The sequence below is a fragment of the Alligator mississippiensis genome, chromosome 5 (assembly GCF_030867095.1).
Source record: "Alligator mississippiensis isolate rAllMis1 chromosome 5, rAllMis1, whole genome shotgun sequence".
NCBI classification, from domain to species: Eukaryota; Metazoa; Chordata; order Crocodylia; family Alligatoridae; genus Alligator; species Alligator mississippiensis.
The window spans coordinates 168,744,300-168,771,606 of record NC_081828.1 but is presented as its reverse complement, the minus strand read 5'-3'; the positions used below and the strand labels follow the sequence as shown (position 1 = coordinate 168,771,606).

The following is a 27,307-nucleotide window of genomic DNA, read 5'->3' as shown; positions in this document are numbered from 1 at the left end:
GATCTGAGGGTGCCCTTGGGCCGGCTTGGCATGGAGGAAGGAGCCTCAAGGAGATCACGGCCCTCCTGGAGGACCCCTGCCATGACAGGTGCATAATTTAAGTACAGTAACAAAGAGTGAAGGGTGTAAATGGGAAGAAAAGTGGATTGGATCCTCAAGTGATGTCCATTGAAGTCAATGACCATTTCAAACTCCCATCCAGTGTGTTTATTCAAATAAAAGCATTAATTAAGGGCTGAAAACATCTGTGTTTTTGGTTGGGAGACCTTTCTTCATATTAATAATTGTATACCAAATTTTATACATTCAAAACAAAAATGTTCCAGCTTTACTGTTTAAAATATAAGCTAAGAGTCACAAAAAAGTAAAAATATCTAAAATTGAAACAAAAGTTATATTGAGCTAATATAAATGAAATGTATCAATTGACTAGAAATAGAAATTCTTGAGTTTTGTTCTTCCTTCTTCTTTGCAATTTTTTTAAGATTTCAAATTTTCATCTCAGTTTAAGATGTAAAAATGTTTCTACATCCTATAGAAATCTACAATTTTCATGGAACACAAAGGTATTTCCTACCCAGCTCTACCCATAAATGTTCAAACCAATCTCAAGACAATTGCCCCAACATAAAGAGGAATGGCTCTAGCACTAACTCCCTTGCTTACTTCATAGCTGCAGTATAACATATACTCTGGGGTGCAATTGAACCACTGATGGGGTGCATTTCATTGGAGACTGGACATGTTTATAAGAGATTTTTTTGGAGTTGCCTAATTAGCTCCACAGTAAATGTTTCAGCATCTTCAGGTGCAACCCAATCAGCTGCAGGAAATAAATAAACTCTGCACAATGTGAGTACTTGTAAAGGCAAGTACTATGCTGCTACACAGTTTTTTACTCTACAGCAGTATACATGTAGACACTTCTGTAGCTAGCTGGATCACAAGGGTGCTTCAGTGCGAGGTCTGACTGCCAGGTAGCCCCACACCAAAGCACCCTCGTGCCCTAGCCAGATCCTCCACAGCACGCTAAGCTGGGTTGAAGCATTCCTGTGCTGACAGACTGACCCCTCCAGGTCCCCTGACAATCAGAGCTGCTCTGACCTGGCTCCTGGCTGAACATGCTATGGTCCTGGATGCACACTCAAACAGTGCACCTGGGAGTAATAAACTCTGCCACAATATGTGCCAGAGATTATTGCTGGGAATTAATTGCACCTGTAGATACACCCAATGAGAACAGAGCTGGATGTTAAACAGATAGGTTTATTGATCAAGCAGTGCAAGGGTGCTAATTGAAAAAAGTGCCAGCTAAAGGAGAAAAAAAGGAGCACTAGGGATCTGACTGTGTATTAGAGTGGCCAGTGTACCTGCATCCTGAACCAGCTCACAGTGAATAGGTTCAAAATAGTACTTGCTTTTCCAGATGCGCTTTTGAACCATTCCAGGTGGCTATAAACCAATTTAACAGGCTCCTTCAGACTCCACTCACTTCAAAGATTTAAACCCCATTTAAATCACTCTATAAGTGCTGTGTGTGTCTATGTCTTAACTCAAGGGTAGTTAACCTGAAGCATGGGTGCCAGAAGTGGCACAGGCAACCTGTGCGTGGCATGTAGCAAATCAGGGAGAGGAGAGGCAGGTGGAAAAGCCCTCATTGGTGGACCCACCAACTCTCCTCCATGCAAACCTGCCAGCCCCCCTCCTGATCCAACCAGCACCCCCGTGCCAACCCAACAACTCCTCTCTATAGACCCTCTAGAACGCCCCCCGCCTCTGAACCTTTCTGTCCTCTTCCCCCCTCCCCCCTCACATTGAATTACTTAGACTGAGTTCCTAGTACAGGTCCCAGCACCAGCAAACATGTCATAGACTGGATATGGTGAATGTCTGCACATAACCTAACTGACTAACTAGCTGTTTAACTGAGGGAGCATCCCTCAATTCCCAAATTCCTCAGTCTCCTCTTAGGGAACCTCTCTGAATTACAACTTATCCCTACATCTTTCCTCTTAACAATAACAACAAAAATCAATTAACACCCATTTACAAAGGAAAGGTTGGAGGACAGGTGCATCAGTAGCTATTAAGCATGGGATTTGGGGATATAGCCATTGAATCAGAACTTCCTAGACTTTAAATTTTGGCAGCTGTATGTGAGATTGTGCGATGGAGAAGCTTCAGTGCTCCATCACTTTAATGGCTGGAGTACCCAGCTACCAGGTGTCTGACAAGGGCAACCATTTTGGGAGAGCTCTGGTATAAGAGCAGAGCAGTTTGTGTGGAGGGCCTGAGGAGGTAATATTGGGCTGAGCTGCTCCTGGAACACTTTGGGGGTAAGGATGAGGCTATGGGGAAGGAGAAGGCCTCGTGGTCCTGGACATGACCTGAAACTGTACCCTGCTGGGATAGGGAGGCCTGGTGGTCCTGCCTGTGGTGTGGCAGGGCCACTTAAATGCCAGGTTTGAGGACCATCCCGGTATAAGGTGGGTCAGGGTGCCTAAACCCCTGCCCACACCTTTAGGTGGGCTTTGGAGGCAGTTCAGGGCCAGGCATGCAGAGTAGTTGCACCTGAGCCCTGTGGGGTGATAGATGTTGGGGGTGGATCAGGCACAGCAGGAGAGCACTACCTGAGCCTGCAGAGGTGTTTTACCTCGAGCTCCAAGTGAAAGGGCAGAGTGGTGGGCCAGGCACAGCAAGTGGAATGCCACCTGAGCCTATGGGAGTGGTCGACCCCAAGCCTGAATGGTAGAGCAAAGCAGTGTGGCCCTGAGACAGGGTAGAGCAGCATGGCACAGAGTTTGGGGGCAGTGTTGTGAGAGGCAGTTGAGTTGTGCGGTGTATTTGTGAGGCCCCAGAGATGAGGAAGTAGTTAAGCAACCCAAGTAGTAGGGTGGAGTGTTGTGGGGTGCAGCGGTAAGGCCCTGGGGTAGAGGAGGCAGTTGACAAAGCCCGGTGTGAGCCACTTGACTGGAGGTTGGGTGCTAGGCTGGATATGGAAGGCCCAGTGTGTGCACGAGTAGGGAGGCTAGGCTGGAAACATCTGCAAGGGTGCTAGGACTTTGAACTCTAGTGAGGAATGAGAGTCCCATGTGAGACTCCAGAGCTGGAGTCCCAGTGCTACCTAGCTGGAGGAAACATCTGTGAGGCATGGCATACATGGAGGGATGGTTGGAGCATGTACATTAGGACCTTAACATCAGAGCAGATCGAAGGGCAGCCTCCTGCCTATTAACATCAAAACAATAGGACATCAAGGTGTGGAAGGAGAAAGAGGTGAGTGGTTGGCCCAAGGACAAAAGGAGCGGGCTGGTCTCCCAACTGAGCTGTGAGTTGGCTCCTTTTGTCACAGAGAGAAACAATGGAAAAAACCCTTATCACACCCTGTTCACTCTCCCTTTCAGTATCCATTCTCTGCCACTGTCTAACACAGGATATTGGGCAAGAAAGACCTGTCCCAGTAAATGGCAGTTCTTATGTTACTAGCATATCACACTGGAGTGAATCTTTACCACTCAGGTTACTATTTCCCTTTGTGTGCAATTCTTTAAACAAGGCTCTGTGAGTCTTTCTTCTTAGAATGATGAAGTACCAGATCTGTTTTACAATTTGCTTCTGCTAGGAATCTTTTCCTCCAAGTTTTGATAGAACTGAGTCCTTATACTGGGACTGACTTGCACTTTTGGCACGCATGCCAAACACACACAGCAGAAAATTCATTAGTTACAGACTGCTGAGGCTGATTTCTTCTTTCTGCATGTTACTGTTTGCATTTGTGTCTGTAGGTACTTTTGTTCCTATAAGGACATGCTTGCTTTTTGCGTTCTGGAACATTTGGTTTCTTCCTAAGAAAACTGCACGGGTTTGGGCCATGACAGCTAGCTGCCAGACTGAAAATTGATGTCACCTCCCCGGTAGCACAATGAATGGGAACTTATATACTCTATTTTTTATATTGGATGCTAGCAATAGATCTCCCTTTCATTGGTACATTTCTTCCTAAATAGCCAGTTATATTGATGTTTGTTGGACTCACTTTTGGTGTCAATTTTTATATTCATACACCTATAAAATATTAACCTGAGCTCCAGTATCCAATTTAAATGAAACCATTGTTCCTTGCACTTCCACTGGAAAAATCAAGTCTCTCTCACTGATTTTGATTCAACTATATCCATAAAAATGTCTTCTGGAATTCTCTTAGCTGTACACACTTGAAGTTTCTGCATCTGATCTGTAGCATCTTGCAAAATGATTTCTCTTGTTATAGTTAAAACAAAGATTTCCAAATTCAGCACAACATTTGGGGCTGTGTTGCCTTCCACATTTGGTCATGTCTTTTTATTTGCTCTCTCCCCCTTAGAGATCCCCTTGCCAATGGAAAATTCCACTATGTGACATGGCTTCTTCGGGCCAAATTGTTTGAAGCCTACTGCATAGACAACCCATTTTGGTGCATTCAGCTCTGCAGCATGGGCCTTCACAGTTTTTGCTGCCTTGTACATCTGGAGAGTCTTTTCTAGGGTGAGTCTCCCTCATGCAAAAGCCTTGCTTCTAACAGTGTCTGCAATGCTACAGATCATACTATCTCTGATCATGGATTCTGTCAAGTTCCCAAAAGCAGGGTTCTTAGTCTGTTTAGTTTGCACTTTCTACACTTTCTCTTGCTTGCCTGCACATAAGAAAAAATACGTGCGGTTTTTTTTTTTTGTTTTTGTTTTTTTTTCAAAGGTCTCACTGGCATGCAGAACTCCTCAAATTTGAACAGGTTTACATTTAACTGCATGTTTTGGCTTTCTTTGAAAATAAAAGTGTTATAAACAACCAGGACTTCCTCCCACACAATATTAAAAAAAAATGGAAAATTTGATTTTGTCATTTTTTTTTTCTCTTCTTCCCATGTGGCTGCTAGATGCTTCTCAAACCTTTTTCCTGAACACCAATTTTAACATTCCTTTATCCAGAGTTAATGTTGGTGAAGTTTGCTACACTTGGAACTTGAGGTTTGTGAACAGTCCAATTAGAACATACTCAACTGCTGCCTGTTTTAAAGTTCCACTTTTGAAAGGTCTCCAAGCATTCACATGTCTATACCCTAAGTATTAGGGCTGTGTGACACTTCGGTCACTGATCTGATTCAGTGGCCAAATCTCTGACTCCAAATAGAATGAGGAGACCCTTTAATCTCTCCAAGTCGAATCAGACCCCTCCAAATCAATTCAGAGAGATTCGATGATTTGGACATAGACACAGCTCTAAATGTTTTTTCTACATGCCTCAAGGTACCAGGCAGCTCATGAATGCTGAGATGGTGGGGTGGATGGAGCATCCCACAGGAGAGCAGTGGGGTCCCCAGCACGCTCAGCAGCAGACCCAGAAGTGGACCAGAAGCACTTCCAGGTCCGCCACAGAGCATGCAGAGGACTCCCCTCCCCCCGTCCCCTGGCTCAGCTACTGGTGCCTACTGGCTCAGGGTGGGGTATCCAGGGTCCCCCTGCAGCCTAGTGCTGAGCCAGGGAGTATTCCCCACATGCTTGGCAGTGGACCAGAAGTACTTCTGGTCCACTTCCAGGTCTGCCACTGAGCACATGGGGCCCCGCACTCCCCAACCCACACATCTGTGGGATGCTCCATCTGCCTCACCATTGCACCATTGCAGTGTTCATGAGCCATGCCTGGTACCTCAAGGTATGTACAAAAAACATTTAAAGCTGTGTCTATGGCCGAATCACTGATTCTCCAAATCGGCGTTGAATCTTCAGATTTGGATTCGGCCACAAGTCGGTACAGTGATCTGAATTAACTAATCGAATTACTGTCCCTGATTTGGGACAAATCCAAATCGAATACGGCCTGTTTTGCACACCCCTATAAGTATACTTTCCCCTTCTAAAGGCATGAGCCGTTGAACAAGTTACCACAAGGTGATAAGGGATTGTGCCTTTTTATGTCATTTATATTAATGGAGCTATGCTGAACTACACTGTCTAAGAATCTAGCTGTCAGTTTAAAAAAATGAAAAATCAAAGTTTTCAGTCTGAAAAGAAAGCTTTGGAACTATCTCTTTAGATGGCAGATCATGTTACATAAAAAAAAATGCCTTTTACTCCCTATCCACCTCTCACTACATGAAAAAAATAATCAGAATTTTTTACTAAATTTATAACTCTGCTCAAAAAAAAGGAGTCCAAAACTTTTTGGACCTTTATAGCAGGGCTTGAAAATATTCTCTATGATTCTGACAGTGCAGACAAAATATATTAAATAAATGTGTATTGATATAAAAGATTGTGATGAAACAATTGTGTGTGCTTTATACTAGCTGCATAAAAGTGGTTAGTAAATAATAAATCTTAGTGATTGATAATGTTTTAGAGCTTGATTCACCACTGAATTATTCCAGTTTTATTTGAATATAATGCCATGGATTTTAGTGGAGCTATATAAGTGTAAAACAGAAGTAGTTGCAGTTATACCCTCTATCAACTCACAAATCTGCTCTTCTTACAATGTGTGCTGTGTAGCTGCCCATACTATATACAAATGGCATATATTTCTTCATTCATACTTGCATGCATAACAAAAGGGATACAACCTGCATGTGTTTGTCTGTGCATGTGTGTATGTGTTGTTGTCTGTGTACACATACTGCATTAAGCTCACTACAAGTCACCAGTTCTGATCAAATTATTATCAGATAATTGCTGAAGTGTAACTTATTTCCCCTGTCTTATTTTATCAGGTTGCCAAGGATATTTAACATGCTCAGAAAGTGCCTTTTTGGAATTCCAGATTCTGAGTCTAAAATGCAGCCTGTTTCTTATAATCAATGCTTGGTATTAAGTGTTCCAAATAAGTATTTAATTTGCACTTCAGTTAAAAAGCATTTATTTTAGATTAAGAATCAACTGACTGCTACAAGGACCCTTTTTATGATTTTAATCCATTCACAAGAAAACCCAGTTGCTATCATAATATCCTCAAAATTGCATCAACAATAAATGCAAAATTAATATATTATTAGCCATGAAACGTGGGTATCTAATTGACATGAAACGAGATATACAGAGAAAATTAACGATCAATTAGCATGCTTCCTAAATGTCAATAATATTTTAATTTATTCTTCTTTCAATTAATTCAAATCAGATTTTTTTTTCAGTTTAGTTATATAACTAAGTGGCTAAAGAAGTCTTTTAGCGTTACTGTGTGAAAAATATGAGCACTGTTATACATTCATTATTTCTGCATCTTGATTCAGAGGCTTTGGATTGTGATTTATAATGCCATGCTACTAAAATGGCACAAATACTACAGCACAGTTGGCTTCAAAGTATTTTAAGATTGGTATGTAGCTGCTGTGACGTGATGCAATAATTAAACAAACTGCTGGATAAGACAAGCGCCAATAATATTTGTCTAATCAGCGATATAGTTGTGTGTATTCCTCAGTTACATAGCCAGTATTTGCACTGATGCTGTGCAGCTAGAGAGACCAAGCAGGGGGCATGATACCAAATCAAAACTGAGGCTATAGCTGGTGAAGGTGATGCAAGATTACCCTTTCCTTTCCCCACTCTGATCGCCTGGCTTTAACCAACAGAGATGCAAACTGAGGTGACAATAGATACAGCCTGAGGATGTGGAGATGACATGGTTTGAGACAAAGTTACACTTGGTTTTAAAAAAGCATTTGTGGATGCTTATAGTTATTTCTTCTGTTTATGTTAACATATAAATCAACCAAAGCCCTAACCCTACAAATAATTAAAATGCAATGCAATTGTGAAACAAACAGTAAACTAACAGCATACTCTGAACAAAAGAAACCATTTGAAAAACCTAATATTTTTCAGCCATATCATCCACAAAACCCTATTTAGCCAAATGAGAATCCATTCCTGCACCCTCCATATCTCATGCCTGTCTCAGGTGTGTATGCAACTAAATGAGCTTTAGTGTGCCACATGGGTCAGCAATGTTCAAATTGGCAAAGAGAGATAAAATCCAATGTCAAAGGGTCTCCACACCATCAACTTCAATCATCTACTAAGGGAGATCAAGGCTGAGACCCTCCTCAATTTCTACTGCAACAGTCTGACTTGGAAAGGGAAACAGCCTCTTAGTTTGGTAAATATCAAGGCTGGACAGATCAGTAACAAGCACCACAGCCTCCTCCTGAAAATCAAAGGCAACCCGTGGACTGGTTTCTAGTGCTCAAACTGAGATTCATCTCTTAACAAGCTACATACGGCCAGAGATGTCAAACTCATCCATCCCCTTCTAACATAGTTAAGAACTCCAAAATACTAGAAATGAAGGAAACTTACATTTTAAACTATTTTTGTTCAGTACCTAACATAATGAGGCCCTGGTGCAAGGCTAAACACTAAAATGATATCCAATAATAGCCATACAAATTAATAATAACAACAGCAGCTTTAAATAATTACTTTAACTTTGTCTCCTATCTTCAAAAGTGTTCTCATTCCAGCATGGGCTAAAGACTTTCAGTAGGTCCCACATGAAATACAACTCAGCCTTATTAAATTCATTTGTGAAGTCCAATCTTTCCTCTGTGCTGGTGCTCTATAAAGGTTCAAATTTCATTCTCAGATTTTTTTTTTTTTCAGCTTGATCAGAAGCAAATTTGAGGGGTCACTAACTGGATAAATTATATCAGCATCATATTTGAGGGTACTCAATGGTTGTCCACCACTGTTCGCTAATCTTCATATCCTAATGATAGTCAACATGAATAAAAGTTTGCCAGAACTTATGAAATAAAACATTCAGTAATAGCTAAGGGGGAAAGTTCTGCTAATGCCGTAGGTGGTAAAATTATCTAATTCATCCAGGTTTTATTTTAATAGAACCCTTTAAAAGCAGCTTTTGTTATTTCCTTTCCTAGGGTTTCGTAAAAGGTGTTTTAATAAACACTTCTTTTTGCTGTCTTGAATCTTTTTCACCCCTCCCTCCCATATCCTGTAGACGTTATCAACATTAACTTATCATAAAAGTCTTCATTAAGTGTTTATGTCGATTATCGCTATCTTGGACCTTTCTTTCCATTTAGCATTTTTAATCACTGGTTCCACAGAGAATAGCTTTGAGGATTTTTCCCCATTTTGGGTCACGCTAGGGCTACTTCTGTGAAATTCAATTAGAACCTTATAACAGTTCTCTGTAAATTTCATCACTTCAAAAACAAAGAGTAAGATCTTGAAAGGAGCACTCAGTAACTGCCAGAAAGGGCTTATTAGCACTTTGTCAGAAAAGTATATTTGTTTTAGATCAAGCAAATCTACTTCACATGGTAAGCCCTTGAGAGTCCTGAATGGTGTAGACCAAACATTCAGACTGCATCAGGAAAATGTAAGCACTCCATCTCTGCTTAGAAAACTAAAGAATGAGATTATTCTTAATTGCAAAATCATTAATGGGGAGCATTTACTTGTTTCCTTCAAGTTTAGGTAAAGAGGGCACTATTTGTTTTGTCCCCTTGTCCTCGGGAATCAGTATAGCTATTGAAATGGCTACTTTTCATTTGTCAACCATTCAGTTCCCAGCAATGGCTTTTCAATCTGCAGATCTGTAGATTTCAACATACAAATTTAACTAGATACAGCAAGGTAATTTTTTCTTATGGAGACAAGGCCCCAGGGATTATACCAGTTTTGCTTTTACATGAAAATGTAACTATTGTTAGAACACCGTCACTCATTTCCCAGCTGGAGAGATCTTAAAGCCAGAGACTATTATGAACATCTAGTCCGACCTCTTGCCAAACACAGACCACAGAATTTCACGTCTTAAATTCATCAGGCCTATTGGTAACAAACATCAGTCTGCTATATGTGACTCCTAGTCCTATACCCCTTTCCATCTTATTGAAACAGGAAATTTCATTTATATTCTCATTTTTTCTTAATTTAATTAGAAAGGAAGAAGGTGAAAAACTGATGGCTTTCAGGCCATCAAGTTTTGGGAGGTTTCAGAGTAATTTTGTTTTCAATGCTTTTGGTTTCCAGATATCTTCATCTACCACTAAATTGCCACAGTGAATCATAAAATTAATTGAAAATGTTTCTAAGCAGTTTGCACTAAGACTAATAAAAAACCCCAAATCACCTAATTTAGGATTTAACCTAAATTAAACAACATACAAAATGTATGTTGAAATGTATGGTGAACAAAATACAGCTGTGGGCTGAATCCGGCCTGCCCAGTGTGTCTTTCAGCCCTGCCCAGCCCAGCTGTGAGGGGAAGCTTGGCCCATGGGTGTGAGGTCAGTCCTGCCACCCCCACCCTGCTACATGCACAGGGGTGGTGGGACTGACTGGACTCAGCTTCCCAGCAGCCCCTGTGGCAGTGGCTCACTCTGTCCAACTACTGCTGTCAGCCTGCCCTGCATCCACTGCTGGGGTGCCAGATAGAGCATGTGGAGGGTAGATGGGTTCCCAATGGAGACCAGCCCAGGACCCCCACAGGCAGGGCACACTCAGCCAGGTGGCTAGGACAGGGCCACAGGTGGATAAGAAGCAGCAACTGGGAGTGGGACGAGTGGCCAGGGGTTGGGGTGATGACACAGCAGGGTGGGGGCCTAGAGCAAAGTCACAATCCATTCCCTGCATGTCCCTGCCTGCAGAACCAGCACCCATCACAGGAGCATGCAGGGAGCGGATGACAGCTCTGTCTCAGACCCCCGCCCCGCACTGTCCTCACCCCACAATCCCAGCCCTACCTACTCATCCTGCTCCTAGACATGGCTCCTTGCCTGCACTCAGCCCCATCCCATCTGTCTGGATGAGTGCACCCTGCCTGCAGGGGTGCCAACTGGTCTCCATGCAGATCCCACCCACTCACTGTATCCAGCACCCTCAGCAGTGGGTGCAGAGCAGACATGCCAGGGCTGGATAGGATCAACTGATCCCTCCCTATGCCCCCACCATGCTAGGTCAGCACCCACCCCAGCTCACAATAGCTCACTGAAACTCCTGAACTGGCCCTCCAGCCCAAATAATTGCCCACCCGTGATTCAACCAGAAGTATGAGTTAGCTGAGTAAGAAAAAAAAACTGTTTGCCAGTTGCTAAAGAAAAACGTTTTTTGAAAGTTGGAACCAAAAAAATAAAAAAAAATACCACTGAAGTCCAGTGATCATCATCATCATTTTACTAACTAGAATTTAGATATCACGTCTTCTGGAGGGATCTCAAAGTATTTTACATAAGTAAATATAAAAAAGATACAGAGAGGAGAACTGAGACACAGGGATCAAGATTACAGAGGAATTACATGGTTGACAGAAGTAGGAACTAGATCTCCTGCTTATATCATGAGTGGTCAAAGCTGGGATTAGGGGAGGAACTTGAATAGTGAAAATCATGTTCTAACCATCCACCTATTCCAACCACTCTGATTCATGCAAATAAGTTGTGCCATAGGCTATTCACCTTGAATATCAGAGAGATGGCATATAAACCTCTTGCATTCCTATACAAGTGCCCTAAAAGCAAATTACAATGTCTCTCACTAAATTTTAAATTATTTTATAGCCTTATCTGGGCTTCAGGAGTCCCAGCTTCAACATTCCTGCTGTAAATGAAGCAAAAGGAGAAGCTTAAACCATGGTTTCCCATGTCTAAATGAAATGCTCTGAACTCTGGATTTTTCTGAGTTTACTCTCAGAGTTTCTTTCTAGTTGACCAGCAAATCCATTCTGGACTTCAGAAACCTACTCATAGAATGTTTCAACAAAACTATGTATAGAATCCGGGAACACTGGGTGCATCTACACATGCAATTAATTCAAAGCAATAAATTCTGGAGCAGTTTGAGCCAGAGTAAACTACTCCCAGGTGCAGTGTCTACAGGTGCACCTGGGACAGCAGCAATTTGAGCCAGGACAAAGCAACTCTGAGTTCCAGGTTGCAATGTTGGGTGGTAAAGGAGCTGGTTGGGACACAAGGGTGGTGAAAGTGCAGAGCTGTGAGGCTAGCCAGCAGGCAGGAGTCTGGCCTCCTGCTGGCTGGGCTAACCAGGTGTAATTTGCAGCCACAGTCAGCATCTATATGCCAGTGTCTATACATGCATTTAATCGCAGTAAATTACTCCAGCATAAGATAGTACTGTCACTGACTTCACTACTATCTTACTGTGGTATTAATTCATTTACTGCGGCCTAATACCACCACACATGTAGACAGCAATGCTTTACTCCACAGCTAATTGATCAACTTCACAGTAAAAAGCATGTGTAGACATGCCCAATATGTAGACATGCCCACTGTATATTGGTAAGAACTCAAAACTAAAGCATAAGAGTTCTGGCTTACAGGCCACTTTCCTAAACATACAGCTACATACTCTTACCTTACATCTATCAGGTTCACTGTTGCAAGGAAAGAAAAGAGGATGTAAAGAAGATGACAGCAGAATTACTGTATCATTATTTGAGGGTATTATCTAGAAGTAGAAAAAGATATTAATCCTTATTGGATCAGATGTGACAAACTTTCAGCGCAAATTCCTTTCCTTCAAGCACTACCTTTCTGTTACCATTGCACACCACCTGTATTTTTGCCTTATTTTAACTTGCATTCATTACTTGCATTCAATTAGTGAGCCGTGCTAATTAAAAGCATCCTCACATCAAGTGTATCAGCATCCCCATGCTGAAAAAATGATGGCAGAGCACTTTGAGCTCATCAAACGTGTTTTATTTCAAAGCATCCCATCATAATTTTTTCAGTCTGGACATGCATTGGGACGCTAATACACATGACACAGAAGGCTGCCATAGAGTGTCAATTTCCATGCTCCATCAGACTCGAGTAATTGAATCTGCTCTGCTGTGCTGGATTTCCAGTGCGTCAGAGCAGGCTCCCCACGTATCTGTAGGAGCCCAAGAATTTTACTTCAAAAAGAGGATGCATGATAGTTTGAATATAAAATTGATATAAAATCTAGAGATCTGATGTAGCTCCTAAACTGAAAGTAGCTCCCCAAAGCAAACAGCTAAAAATTAACATTTATTTCTATTTGTATCATTATTTATCCATATGTAAATTTATAACTGGGTATTCATTAGATTTCAGATATAATTGAAATAACACATAACACATACATGTCATTTCATTATTATATAGTCTGGACAGTTCCCACAAGTGGAAATCCTCCTAATGTGACACTTTAGCCAAGATAACCAATTTAAGTGATGGAAAAAGCATTGACTCCAGTTTCCAAAGATTACCACATATATGTCAGAAATGGAAATGCTAGTCATCCTGTTCCAGTTCAGCCTTTTAGATACCTTTACAGTCTTTCTAATATAAATCCAAATCTACCCACATTAGAAAGCTTTAAAGCTTGAATGGAAAGCAAACTCAGTACCCCACCACCCCCACACACCATCCTAGAAAATAAACTAGTGTTTTCACCTCCCCACTCAACACTTCATAGGACTAAGCCCTTAATGGATGCCTTTTAAAATAATATATTCCTTGAATCTAGATACACGCATGTTCCTGCCTAACTTGAAGCACAGCAGCAGCTTCCCTTAAGTGAATAATGATAATATTCAACACATACAGATGTGTTTATGAGATCTGACATTAACCCAGCAATTGACATGTTTAGTTAGGATGGAAATATATATCTCTAGGGTGGTTGTCATTTATTCCCACATGGGTAGGTACCTGAAACATTATCATAGTGCAATTTCTCCATATTGGTGCCTGTAAAAGGGAGCCAAGTCCCTGTTACAAAGAATGGCAAGAAAAGACAGGGAAGTGGTTTTGTCCCCTTTAAGACCCAGGCTTTTGGGGCCAGCAAAGGTTAGAGAGGTAAGAGTCTGCCAGAGGAGAAACAGGGTGGGGGAGACAGTTAAGCCCTACCTGTGAGGATTGTCCCTGACAGATGAAAGGAGAGGCCTTAGTGGGCACTGTAAGTAATCCCAGAGGGGAGTAAGTCTCTGTGGAAGATTTTTCTTTGTTCCTTATTTTTGGACAGCAAGCCCATAAGCAAAACCCTAAGTTAAGATGGTGTCCATTTACCCTGAAATGAAATTTCAGTTGAATTTTTCTCTTTTTGTTTGACGGACACCTGGTAGACTGAGAGCAGCTGTAAGGGGAGATGGGGAGCCCATATAACAGGATGTCTCAGAACCCTACCTGATATCCTTACCCCAATAAAGACTGGAGCCACAGGCAAAGTAGTCCAAGGACAGGAACCTGAAGTGGGGTCAAACTGAAGAGCCTGTTGCAGTGGCTTTGGGTATTGGGTAGTGCACCTCCAAAGCTCGGAGCCCTGAGTCCCAGAAGCCTGGGAACAGCTCAGAGTCAAAAGCAGATGGAATGAGAAAGAAACAGTGAATCCCTGAGTACTAAGGCTTGGAGTGCTTAGGGCCCAGAACAAACCAGTCTTCAAGGGAGCTGATAAAGCAACAGACAGGACAAGCAATTGACATGTACAGTGTCACGGAGCCGATTTACAGTTGGAGTCCCACCAGGTGGTAAGACTTTGGGGTGCCCAAAGACATGTTTATTCACATTCTAATTAGATTACCCCAGTGTTACCCCACTGTCATGTGTAATAAGCCCTTGTGCATTTCAAAATGGTTGAACAGGTGCTTTATCTAAACTAGGGTTACCATACGTCTGGGTTTTCCCAGACATGTCCTCCCATCTCAGTCTGCGTGGTTTTTTAAATATTAACAAATGTCCAGGATTTTGCATTGCTCAGCACTGAAGTTTTCCCCAGCACTTCTTGGCTTGCCCTAGCAAGGAGCTGCTTGGAGCTGGGGGAGGGGTGACTGGAGGCAAGGGGCATCACATGATTCTGCACACGTACACTCATGTGGCCAGCACATAGCCAGGCAGGGTGGTGGGAGCAGCCCCAGCAGCTGGATGCAGGTAAGTCTATGGGAGGTGAGAGATGGAGAGCCAGAGCTTGGGGACTGTCCAGGGGGCTGTGTGTGTGTGTGGCAGGGTGTGTGGAGGGGCTGGGTGTGTGAGGGGTGGCAATGCTTGCTGGCACTGGGGTAGGTATCCAGATGCTAGGGCTGTAGCAGGGCAGGGCATGTACCTGCCCCTCCAGCAGAGAATGGGGCAAGGGGGCAGCAGGGAGCTTCATGGCCCTGCCAGCAGTATCAGGGCTGGTGCCCTTGTTCACAGGGGCAGAGCAGCTGGGAGACACTGCAGGGCTGTGGGAAGCAGAGGGCTATGGATCAGGAGTAAGGGGTACCTGCAGGGCAGGAGGGGGCTGTGGTTTGGGATTGAAGGGCACTGGGAAAGGCAGGGAACTGTGAGTCGGGAGCATGGGGCACAGTCAGTGGGAAGTTTCTGTGTTGATCAGGGACAACAAGACTGACTGTAAAAGGACAAAGGGACCCTGCGCCAGAGTCTTGTCACATTGCCCTTGTTACTTTCTAGGTCTTATAGCTGTACATCTGCCACTTGTGTTAAAACGATTGTGCTTCTTCTTGCAAATGATTGTACAGAGTGCTACATTTTAATATTTATTATGATTATTTCTATAGTGCTATATAGTGTGTCCCATTAAAATGTTCACTTCCATTCATGTTACTTGGTATTTCCTAAAACATACCACAAGTATTGTACTAGCATTATTACAATCATTATTATTATTCATACTTTGATGACAATGGTGACACTGACATTTACGAAGTCCAAGTTCTTCCCTGAAATAGGTTACAGTATCAAAGACAAAATACAGGAGGAGGGGGAGAACAGGAGAAAACATAGCCACAAGGGACTAGGTGGATGGCAGACATACGCATGGTTTCTTTGGTAGGGTTTTTTGGTTTGTCTTAATATTTAGTGTTTATTAAGTGGCTGGCAGATAGAAAACACTACAGTAGAATAGAGCCTTGAGAAGGAATTTGAATGATAAAAGACTCGTGGGCTGCCACCTTAGCTTGGAAGCATTTCATGCCTCTACGAGCAATGTAGCAAAAAAAATAAAAAAAGGAGAGTAGACAAAGGTGTGGAGAGTAAATAGGATAGAATGAAAACAATCTGAAAAAAATGTAGACGTTTAAAAAAATCAAAAGACAGAAATATTTGTTTAGAATTCTGTTTTGTGAGTGAGTCTTGGCTATCTCCACCCAGATAAATCTATATAGTGAAAGAGGAACAGACAATGGGGATGACTTTGAAAAGTCTTAATGCCAAGGCTACTGCTTAAGAGCCACAAATCACTTTCTGATCTCATATGAAATCTCTTCTCCCTGAGCCTTGAGCCTGGCATTATAAAAAACAGAATATCACTCAAAGTTCCCTGCAGACCTGTAGAAAAGGCCAAAACCCTACAGTCTACAGAGAAAAACTGCAGACTTGGCTCATTTAGATTACTGAATCAGCAAGTAAAGTTGCATCATTTGTAACAAAAGGCAATGCAGCAAAATTATAGTCAGAATTCCAAAACTCCACATAATACATGATATATACATTTAGAATAGAGTTAAACCTGAGGATGAAGTAATAAACTAGCCCTTGGAGTTTTAGAGCCGAATCCTGATCTCTCCTTCAAGGGCATAGCAGTCCCCAGGCAACCAAAATTGATGCAGATGTATTATCCTCACTACAAAATGCCCTCAGTGCTCTTCATCTGTTTATTAAGATATGATTTGTATACAGACTTTCTTTTCTTGATAAAATTGAAATGATCATGAGGATCCATATTTAAGAAAAAAATGAAAAACTGAATTTTCTGTACTGTAATACATACGCTGTAAAGCAGATCACAGGAAGTCATCATCTAACCTTGGTTTCTGGAACTCTAAATGTCACATGAGAACAAAGCAAAATTAAATGTTCTCTTCTAGAATTTATAATGCTTCAGCAAATGTGAACTGAATAGCTTCTTACCTGTCGAGTTCCAAGTTCAAAGTTTTGTGCAGAGATGGGCTAAGCCTTAATATTCAGATTTAGATCTGTATTTCAAAAGACCCTAAAGTTGCATGCATGGAAGAAAGTGCTGGAGGGATGGGAGGGATAAGGATCTGAATATAGGTTGCCAACATTTGGACCTGTCCCTAATTCCAAGCATTCCCTTTAATACCATAGCATCAAAAATCCCAAACACATCCCATTAGATCTGGGGCTAGGAAGGACCTTTTGACAACCTTCTGATAGCATAAGGACACACACCCCAGCACAACATATATATGTCCATGAATGGGACAAATCTAGTTTTATAAACGCAGGCACACAGGACTGGTAAAGGACTTCTGGGTCACTGGGTCCAATCCCCTGAATTCATTGGCACTCATTAAGCAAAGGAATCTGGAAAATTCCCATTTCAAACCTTCACCTACAACTACAAGGAGCAATATCCAAAAGAACAGAAACACCATATAAAATGACATAAAAACAGAGGTAATGAGGGCACTGCTGATCCTTTCCACTGCAATAACAGAGAAATAATTGATTAATATATGCTAGGAAGATTCTAGTAAAAGAAGCATGTCTCACAGTACAGAGTAGGGCAAAAAAGCCCCAAAGTGGGTGCATCTACAAGAGACGCTAAATGGCATTAGACTAATTCTACTGTGAATTAGCACATCATGGCAAAAGCCATGCTATTGCACTAATACACAGGTTTAGTCTACTGCACATTAGTGTCACTTAAAAGGCATGCGCCAGCATGATTACAGGTACTAAACTTAATGGACAGTAACCATGGTGCGTTAATGCATGTGTAGACATGCCCAGTCTATGACAATCTGATTTAAGGGGGAATTCCTACGTGATCCCAATGCAGCACTACAAAGGGGACAAGCAGCAGCAGTAATGGATGGGAGAAGCCCAGAGGGGATCTACTGATCATCTATCGATTTTTCTTCTCTTCACTTTGCAGGTGAAGGTATGTAAGAGCCCATAACACTTCTCTAGCCACCATTGTAGCAAAGTAATCTTCATAGAGTATCTTTTCAGCAGCTCTGTAAACTGAGGAAGGAAAGATTCCCAAATTGGCACATGCACAAGGCCCAAGATTTGCCTCCTGTGTCTTTAATGCAGTACTATCACTAAACAATAGTAACGGGCAAGAACTATGGAGTTCTCTAAAGGAATGGAAAGAGAAACAAGAGAACTCCGAAGTAAGGATGTACAAGGCACTGGTTCTCAAGGGAGAGAACTTTATAATTTAATTGTTTATCTTTTAAATCTATGTGGTTGTACTATCTCACTCAGTCTGGATATTCTGCTAATGACATGGCAACCCAAGCAGCAGTAATGTTATTTTTAAACAGAACAAAAAAAATTAATTTCATAGCTTTGAACGTCAAGGTTGGCCAAATATAAATTGAAAGCAAAATGAGATGGAAGCAAAACCAGGTAGATAGAAACTACCACATGAATTCTTAACAGAGATTTAGAACCTGCCAAATTTCACTCATCCTTTGGCACAATGCTTACCCTCAGATACTTACTGCATAGAAATGCATTATACATCTATTCTCATGTAACCAGTTATATACACTGTATGTATGCCTACAAAGGTGGAACAATGCTGCTGGGTGCGTGGGGCAACTGTAACATATGGGGGCAGTGGCAACTTCCAGCTGCTGCCATGCTACTGGCATGATTACAATGGCTGTGGCACAGTATTTTTTTTTGCCTCCCCCTCAAGCCAGCACTAAGGGCATCTTCCCCAGTTTCCCTGTCCTAGTTATACTACTGTATGACTAGAACAGGGATGGATGTCAAGCTCATACTAGGCCATAGCCCAAGTCTGGACCATGGAGGCTCCTCTAGGCCTGGATTCACAGGGCCAGCAGCAACTGCATCAGAGCTACATTTGGGCAGCAATAAGGAGCCATGCTTAGGCGCCAGCACAGGTCTGGGAGTAGGCAGTAGGGCAGGTCCAGGGGCTGCTGCTGATGGCTATGTCCATTGGGTTTGAGGGACCCCAAATTCTGTGGCAGGCCATGCCCCCCAATTTCCAGTACCCCACCAGGCTGCTAACAGGCTAGATGGAACAGTTCCACAGGCCTGATTTTGCCTATGGCCCATAAATTTGACACCCCTGGATTAGGGCTTTAGGCTGCTCAAATGTTGATCAGTTTTAGTGCTAAATCGAGTTTAGAACAATCACACCTTAAAGCTAAAATCTTTTTCTGACCATCCCCAACCTGCACAGCTGTGACTTACCACTAGAGTGCTGGTGAGCAGGGTTGGACTAGGACAGGCAGGGGTGGGCAATGATTTTGGGTGGAGGGCCACTTACTGAGTTTTGGCAAGCCATCAAGGGCTCCGTGATAGGCAGCCAGGGGCAGAAAAATATTAATTTTCTAAAATTTTTAGGGGCCTCGCGGGCTGGATAGAATGGCCTGGCAGGCAGCATCCAGCTCCCAGGCTGCATTTTGCCCACCCCTGCACTAGGATCTATAGCTATGAGTTATCTCTACAGGATTGGTGAGTCATTACAGGCTTCTACACCTGCTCCAGGTGGGGGTGTGGGGAGAGATGGAGTGTGGGGGTGGGAATGTGAAGCTGGGAGGTAAAGAGTTAATGTGATGGGGTGGGTAATGGGGGTAGGGGAAGGGTGGTGAAATGAAAAATAAGTTTAGAAAAAAGGAATTTTAGAAAGAAAGAGAGGAAGTAAATTAAAGAAGGTTTCATGTTTTAAAAAACTGGGATTTGGGTTTGGGGTGTTGGAGGGTGCTAGTCCAGGGGGGGGCATCCTTTGGCTCATGCTGGAGAAGATGGCTGAGTTGGAGGTCAAGAAACAGTTTCTGCTTGCTAGCTGGCACGTGCTATGAAGGCTGTTTGCACAGGGTTGCAGCCCTGGGAATGGGAAGGTCACACCCCTGAGGATGGGAGGGGAAGTTGGCTTGATGCCAGAGCTGCCACCTGAGCAGCAGAGTTCAGGGGTTGGAAAGTTTGTCTACCCACAATAGGAGGGTGAAGGAGGGGACACTGCATCCTGAGATACTGAAAAGACTTCAGCTTGGCAGCTCATCTGTGGGGAGTGGCCACACATCCATGGAACACGAGTTGGGCAAGATCAGAAATAAAGCTGCCCTGGAGTGGTGTAACTTTAAGCCGCCTAAAACCTGCTTAAAGCTAGTTTCAGGTGTTTATGTGTTCACAATCCAGGGATTAAGAGCTCCAGAAATTGGCTAGAATTAATGTATAACAAGGGCCTTAGAATATCTTTGATATAATGTGCTGTTGCCGATTGTAAAGTATATAATTTGCAGACCTCATCTGAAAGCCTGAGGAGAAGCCAAGTTTTCTGTGGGAGTTCAAAAGATCTGCCTAGTCAGTTTTCTGAGGCCCAGATCAGTGCAAGCTTCAAGCAGAATTCTACTACTATTGTACCAGCCTGCCATCATCCCCTGTACTACTGTTTGTACTGCCACAGGGCACTTGTACATGTGACACCATTACCATGTACGCAGATTTGATGCTCCAAAATAAACAAGTTTAAATTTTATAAACCTATTTAATTTAGTGAGGATTAAAACCCACGGTGTGTACATGCACCCCTAAGGACTAAACTCCCATCACAAGTAAAAGCATCCACAGTGACTTTGTTAGTCTGACACTCTTTAGCTTAGCTTTGTACAAGGCAGAAATAGAGATGCGAGGGCCCCATGTATCCTTCCCTCTCTTTTGGAGTTACATTGGCTAACCCTCATTTATTTAAAAATATATTACACAAAATACATTCTGTCATTGTACATACAGATACATTTCAGGCAAATTGACTAATTTTATAACAATATGGATGTATTTTTGAGTGCATTTGTATGTTATTAAATCTGCATAACTCATACATGGAAAATATTGGAAAATACTTTCAGTGGAACTTTGTAGATCAAGCACCAGCTAGCAAGGAGTCTGCGTTTCCTTTTGCGTGTGTCACTGGCAAAACTCAACATATATACAGACCCTGCAGTCACAGAATACCCTCACTTCTCATTCCTAAAGGTTCTTTCAGCAGGAGTTAAAACTGAATGAGCTGTCACAAATTTGTGGAAGGTGTAACCCAGGTAACTTAGGTATATACTCCCCTTCTCCAATTGAAGGGGATTGTTAGCTAACAAGTGTGCTGTGGGGGAACTGTAGACCGCTCAGTTTCCCTCCACCCCTATAGAACCAGGCCAGGACATTCAGGGGACTTAACTATATACAAATTTATTTACATTAACTTATCACAAGGGAAAGGAACATAGATATAACATATGTACAATGTATATATATATATTTATAAGATATGTAAACAAGTAACAACCATTACGCTCTGGTTAAATGACATAAAACCTTATACCAGTGCTCCAGATACAGGCAAGTCACAGATAAGTATCTGATCTAAAACAGATAAACCCCAAAGATAAACTCAATCCTGAGGGGAAACCCCAATGCCCTTGGGCTTTTCCCAACCCCTACAAAGAAGCTGGTACCTTTAGGAGGCCCTCCCAGTGGGACCTCCCCTTTCAGGAGCCCTTAAATACTCAGGTGGGGACTCCCCTCCCCTGTGGGAATCCTCTTTTCCCTGCAACTCACAGCTCCCAGGCCTAGAGGGTGGTCCTCATCCTCTGTGCCAAGCTGCTCTCTCACCTGCAGTGGGCTTGGGGGGGGGGGGGGAGAGGGTCACTGTCCCCTGGAACAGGGCTCCACTATGCAGGGCTTCTGGGGCCTCTGGCTTGGCCCTGTCTGCTGGCTCAGTAGCCCAAGCACCGTCTGGCTCTCTGGACTCAACCTGTTGCTATGGGTTGGAGGCCTGAGCTGCCTCATGCAGCACCAGGCTTGGTCCACTCCTGGACCCTCCATGCAGCGCTTCCTGCACTGAGCTCCCAGCCTCATTCCGGGGGTTGAGGACCTGAGCTGCCCAAGCACTCCAAAGATCCTACTCTGTGCACCGTCCTGTGCACTGTGTCTCTGGCCACACACCAGAGGTTGCAGACCCAAGCCACCTCCCACAGCTGCCGGGGTCTGAATACCATGTGCCGTGCTGCACAACGGGAACCTAGCTGCTGGAGCCATCTGCCGTTCCCCGCTGATGCAAGTCTTCAGGGATGCTTCTGGGCTACTGTTTTGCCCTGCTGTACAGCTCTCCTCAGCTCTTCCAAGCCCCGCTCTTCTCTGTTCTCTCTCCCGGATGTGGTCCTTTCATGCCGGGCACGCAGCTCCTTTTATATGCTCCAGGGCTCTGCCCCTGAAGTCTTCTGGACCTGAGTGTTGCAGTCTTCAATCAGGTCGGGGGGGGAACTCCTCTCCCCCTCCCCTCAGGAAAGGGGCATGACTGAACTCCTCTTGCTGCCTCCTGATTGGGGGATGAGCTCCACCAATGAAAACACCAAGATTTCAAGCCTGAGACTCAACCCAAGCTCCAAAAGGCAAGCCTGCTACAAAGGCAAGAAAGCCCCTCTTTCCCTTTTTGCAGCAGCCACTACCATAGGAGACATGCTCAAGGCCTTTCACAGAATATCACTTCTTTTCTTCCTTGTTGTTAAACTTAATCCAAAATACAGCAATTTACCCTAAACTAAAAAAATATGGCTGCTGTCTGTGAATGTTGTGGGGAAGGGACAACACAGCCTTGTTGTTTTCTCTTTGATCCAAAGTACTATTTGGAAATAGTGTCAGACATATAAATTGGATTTTTCAACTAATCAGGCCCTAATGAAAACAGATGTCTCTGCTGCTAAAAGTTTCTCCACTTCACTTGGGTTCAGCTTAGTTTTGGGTGTGAGAGAGGGAATGTATCAGCTCTTACATTTTACTTAATTATCCTTTGTTTCACTGCAGAAGAGAAGTGTTTTTTTTTTTCCTGTATCTCTCTTCTTGGTCAATATTCTACTGAGTTTTTCCCAGGTAAATCAGTATTATTTTTATTACAGGAGTGACTGGAGACTGAAATCAAGACCAGGGGCCTATATCATGTTACTAGGTACTGGCCAAACACACAAAACTAGACAACTCTGTCTCCAAAGCTTTACAATCTAAGGGAACACAAAAACAAAAACACCAACAGATTAAATGATTTGGCCAAAATCAGCGGCTGAGCCAAGAACAGAACACAAACTCTCTTCATTTTTAGTCTACTTTTTTAAACCTGAACCTTTGCTGCCTCTTGAAACTGCAATAAATGAAGAAGAATTTGGCTCCTGTCAAAAGACGTAGGTAAAAAATGGTATAGCATAAGGTCATGGAAAGTTCTTAATGCAGTAATCTGTACTGCACTTTCAGTGTGCAGAGAAGTCTTCATGCTTTATTCAGGCAGTTGGACATAGCTCTGCGTAAAAGAGCACACACGGATGTGATCATTATATTTATTATTGTTTAATCTGCCGTGGATACTTAGATGTAAATGACATATACAATAACATATGATGTTATTGTATTAAAGCAGCGTTAACCTGTTTAACGTTAACTGTTAGTAAAATAAAAATAAAACTAAGAAGAAAGTAACAAAAATTGAAACAACGTTCAATAAAATGAATTTTCAGACAAGAGAAAATTCATTTCTTACTATTTTCAGTAACTTGGACAAATTGTTGGAAAATGATAATTAAAATAACAAATATCTTTACTAGGCAAATATTGTAACATGAATCATTTACTTAGCATGAATTTTAAAACTGTACTTAGTAAAAATGTTTATCATGAAAAGGGGAAAATCCTGAATAATTCTAGAAACATTAAATATTTGTCCTTTATTTAAAATAAAAATAGACTAATCTCTTTCATGTATTTTCATTTATTAATTCTGATTTTTATAAATATAAAAGTGCCTCTCCTAACGAAAAAAAATGTTCAGATTTCAACAACTAATTCAGCCTCCACTGAGGAGTAAGTGGTAAGTTATTATTAAGGAGTAATAATGTACTCCTTAAACAAAGTCAGAGGAGAATTGCACCTTATAGGCTAACTAAATCAGAGATGCGTAGCATAAGCTTCCATGAGCCTGAGTTCACTTCATTGGATGCTCTAAAAGCATTTGCACAGAGCAGTGTATTAGAGAGACAGACAGACAGGATTCTTTGGGTAAATAGGATACCTTTTATTAGACCAACTAATAATTGGAAAAAAAATGTTCTTTACAAGCTTTTGGGCGCACAGTCCCTTTTTTGGGTATTGGGAGAGTCTTCTGGTGTTCATGTGCTCTCCTGGGTGGAATAAAAGCTTAAGCCAATATGCAAAATGAAGATCTGTGAAAATGCAAACATGTGGCAAGAAAGATCAGAGGCCATGGGAGACCATAGGTGCAAGACAGGTAGGTAGGAGGAGGGAAAGAAAGAATCTTGACCTGGTGATAGACTGTAACTGGTAAAATGTAGACAGGTTACCTAGGGTTATCAAATGGCAGGAAGGTTATAATGTGCCATAAATCCAATGTCTATGTTTAGTCCATGATATTTTGTATCCAATAGATTTATGACATGAAGTTCAAAGGCTCCTTTACAAAAGGTGTTTTGTAAATTCTCTTTGAGGATTAGAACTGAGATACTGGAGAGAGAGTGGTTGTCTTGTGAGAAACATGCCCCCACAGGTAATTGGATATTCTTGTCTTTGATAGATTTTCAGTGTGTATTTTTTCTGGTATGCAGTTGTTGTTAGTTTTCTCCTACATATTTTCCATCTGGGCATTCAGTGCACTGGATGAGAAGTATTACATTTCTGGAGGTGCAGATGTAAGATCCAGGAATGGTGATAGTTCTGTTGTGGAGTGTGGTTATTGTGGGAGTGGTGGAGAGGTGTTGGCAGGTTTTACATTTCTTGTTCCAGCATAGTCTGGATCCATTTGGTATGTTTTGGGCCATAGGAAGTTTTCTTCTGGTGGTGAGGATGGCAAGGTTCAGTGCCTGTTTAAAGGCTGGGATGGGTGGCCCTGAAAAGATCTCTTTAAGAATTGGGTCTTATTCTAGTATGAGTTGTTATTCCATTTAGGTTCCAGGGAAGGATGATATGTCATCATAACTAACGGTGTGCATTCATGGGGATTTCTTTTATACTGAAGCTATACTTCACGTGGTGTCCAGGTGGCTCTTTCAAAAGTGCGATCTATCTCTCTGGAGAAGTGTCCTTGATGAGTGAAAGGCTGTAACAGGGGGCCAACTCAGGGCCAAGTCTCAACCTCGGCCCGCCCACCTCTCTCTGGGGCAGTCCGTCAGTCTCGCCTGCCATGACTTGCTAGTTTAATGAACTGATGTTAAATGCAGGAGATGGCCCATTTTAATGCCCTGATGCCAGGGAGCACTGTACATGGCTCTGTACCATCCCTACACCATGTCCCATGCCTCTCAGATGGCATCCAGATTATTACTACACCTCCAGCTTAAGGCTGGGCCAACTCAGTCCTATGTTGAATCTGTTGCACTCTGCCCTTCACTGGGCCACATGCATACCACCCCCCCTCTCACTGGGGCCTCTTTCACTCCACCCACTCCCACTGGGCCTCTTTCATACTGCCTGTCACTGAGCTACTCTCTACCTGCCCTGTTTACCAGAGCAGCCCCTCTTGTGCCATCAGACTTGCATGCTCTCATTCTAGCCAGATCCCATCGGACTAGGTCCCATTCCCTAAGGACTAGAATGGGCTCTACATGCTGGATCATGCCAATGTACAGGACCAGGCCAGCTCTCAGAGTATCTCCATGGCCAGATTCAGTGCACCAGTCTCACTCTGGATCAGGGCCACAGACCAGCCCTACACACCAACCCTACACTAGATCAGACCTGCAGACCAACCCCACATGCAGGATCTGGCTTGCAGACTTACCCTATGCCACTCATCCTGACCACAGGGCTATGTACATTGAAAACCACTGCCTTAAAATGATAGAAAAATAACTAGAAGTCCACACAGATCCAAAAGCAGCTAATAGTACCATTCAGATAGACTGCCACCTTTAGAATCAGCTTCAGCTTCCAAATACTTCATTGTGTGGCACCATTAAGGACATATTGTTAGTCACCCACTGGTTCTGATTGGCTGCTGATTAAACCCTTCATAAGTTCTCTTTCCCATTAATGCTATGCTTCTTTCACCCCCAAATAACAGAAGATGATTTGTGTTTAGCTATTCTTGTTTTACAGTCTTTAAAAGAGAGAGATCAATCATTAAAAAGTAAGCCAGTTTAGGCATTTAGATAACCATAAAATATTACAAGTGTAACAAAATTTAACCAAAAAAAAATTACTTTTGCATTAATCCAATCAATTCTATTTGATAGCACCCTGTACAAGTGCTGAGCAGAATGCATGACAACCAAGCATCCATAGAAACTCTTGTAGTTTCTTAGTTATCTTTTCTCACTGTTTTCATTAGAATCATGATGTTTTCTCAAGATGTAATAATGGTAAGGATCACTTCACCCATCCCTGGATGGCAACCACATCTGAAGCAGAATATAGTGGGCATTCTAATGTGTCAGAAACAAAGCACAGTGACCTTTTAGGATAAAAATGTGCAATGATTTATCCAACTGAAAAAACAAAACAAAATCCCACTATCATGGTTAGATAGTGCTTAATGCAACTACATAAGTTAGAATGCATCCAGGATCAGGTTGCCATATATTTCTTTTGCAAACAGATCTAAAGTGTCCATGTCCTTGGTCTTCTGTTTCATCAAACTTCCCATGTCTTATTTTAGAACTTGATCACTTAGCTTTGGACCCCAAATACTCAGTAGATAAAAGAGCAAAAGGAAAATGAAAAGGGCAAAATGTCAACAGTATATATTGTTTCACATAAAGAATATCCCAAAGCTCAGGAAACATGTCTTTTTAATGAGAAACAATAGTTTGTGGCCAGCTGCTCCACATCATTATAAACACTTTAGCTCCAGAAAGATGTACAAATGGGGACTATAAACACAGTACATTGGAAATAAATGCCTGCATGGATAATCACACCTAATAATATAAATGGCACAGAGCAAAATCAGCCTGAGCTCATGTACTGACTGACAATTTAGAGCATAACACACTATTTTTCATCATTGCAATCAGAAATGGTATGTAAGATGTTCCAATGACAAGTGAGCCCCTTACCATTTATTTAAATGTTAATTGCAATACTTTAGTGAAAACACTGCATTTTTGTATATGGATATAAAGATAAAAATACCAAGGCATCTCAGATTCTTTGAATTCTTTCATGCAACTATAATACATATGGCATTTGAAGTTGAACATACATTGGACCTATTTCCAATAACAGTGTCGAAAGGAGTATTTATGAAGCTTTTATCAAGGCTATTATGAAAAACACAAGAGCACAAAAGAGCTAAAGTTGTCACATTCACAGAACATTTTTTTCTTATAA

General features: G+C 42.3%; 1 long non-coding RNA gene across 1 annotated transcript; it reads left to right on the top strand.

The window, feature by feature from the left end:
* Positions 1-17,778: 17,778 nt before the first annotated feature.
* LOC109285768 (uncharacterized) lies at positions 17,779-21,067 on the top strand. Its single transcript, XR_002093595.2, has 3 exons — positions 17,779-17,888; positions 19,331-19,441; positions 20,230-21,067. It is a non-coding gene; the product is annotated as an uncharacterized LOC109285768 (long non-coding RNA).
* Positions 21,068-27,307: the final 6,240 nt, after the last annotated feature.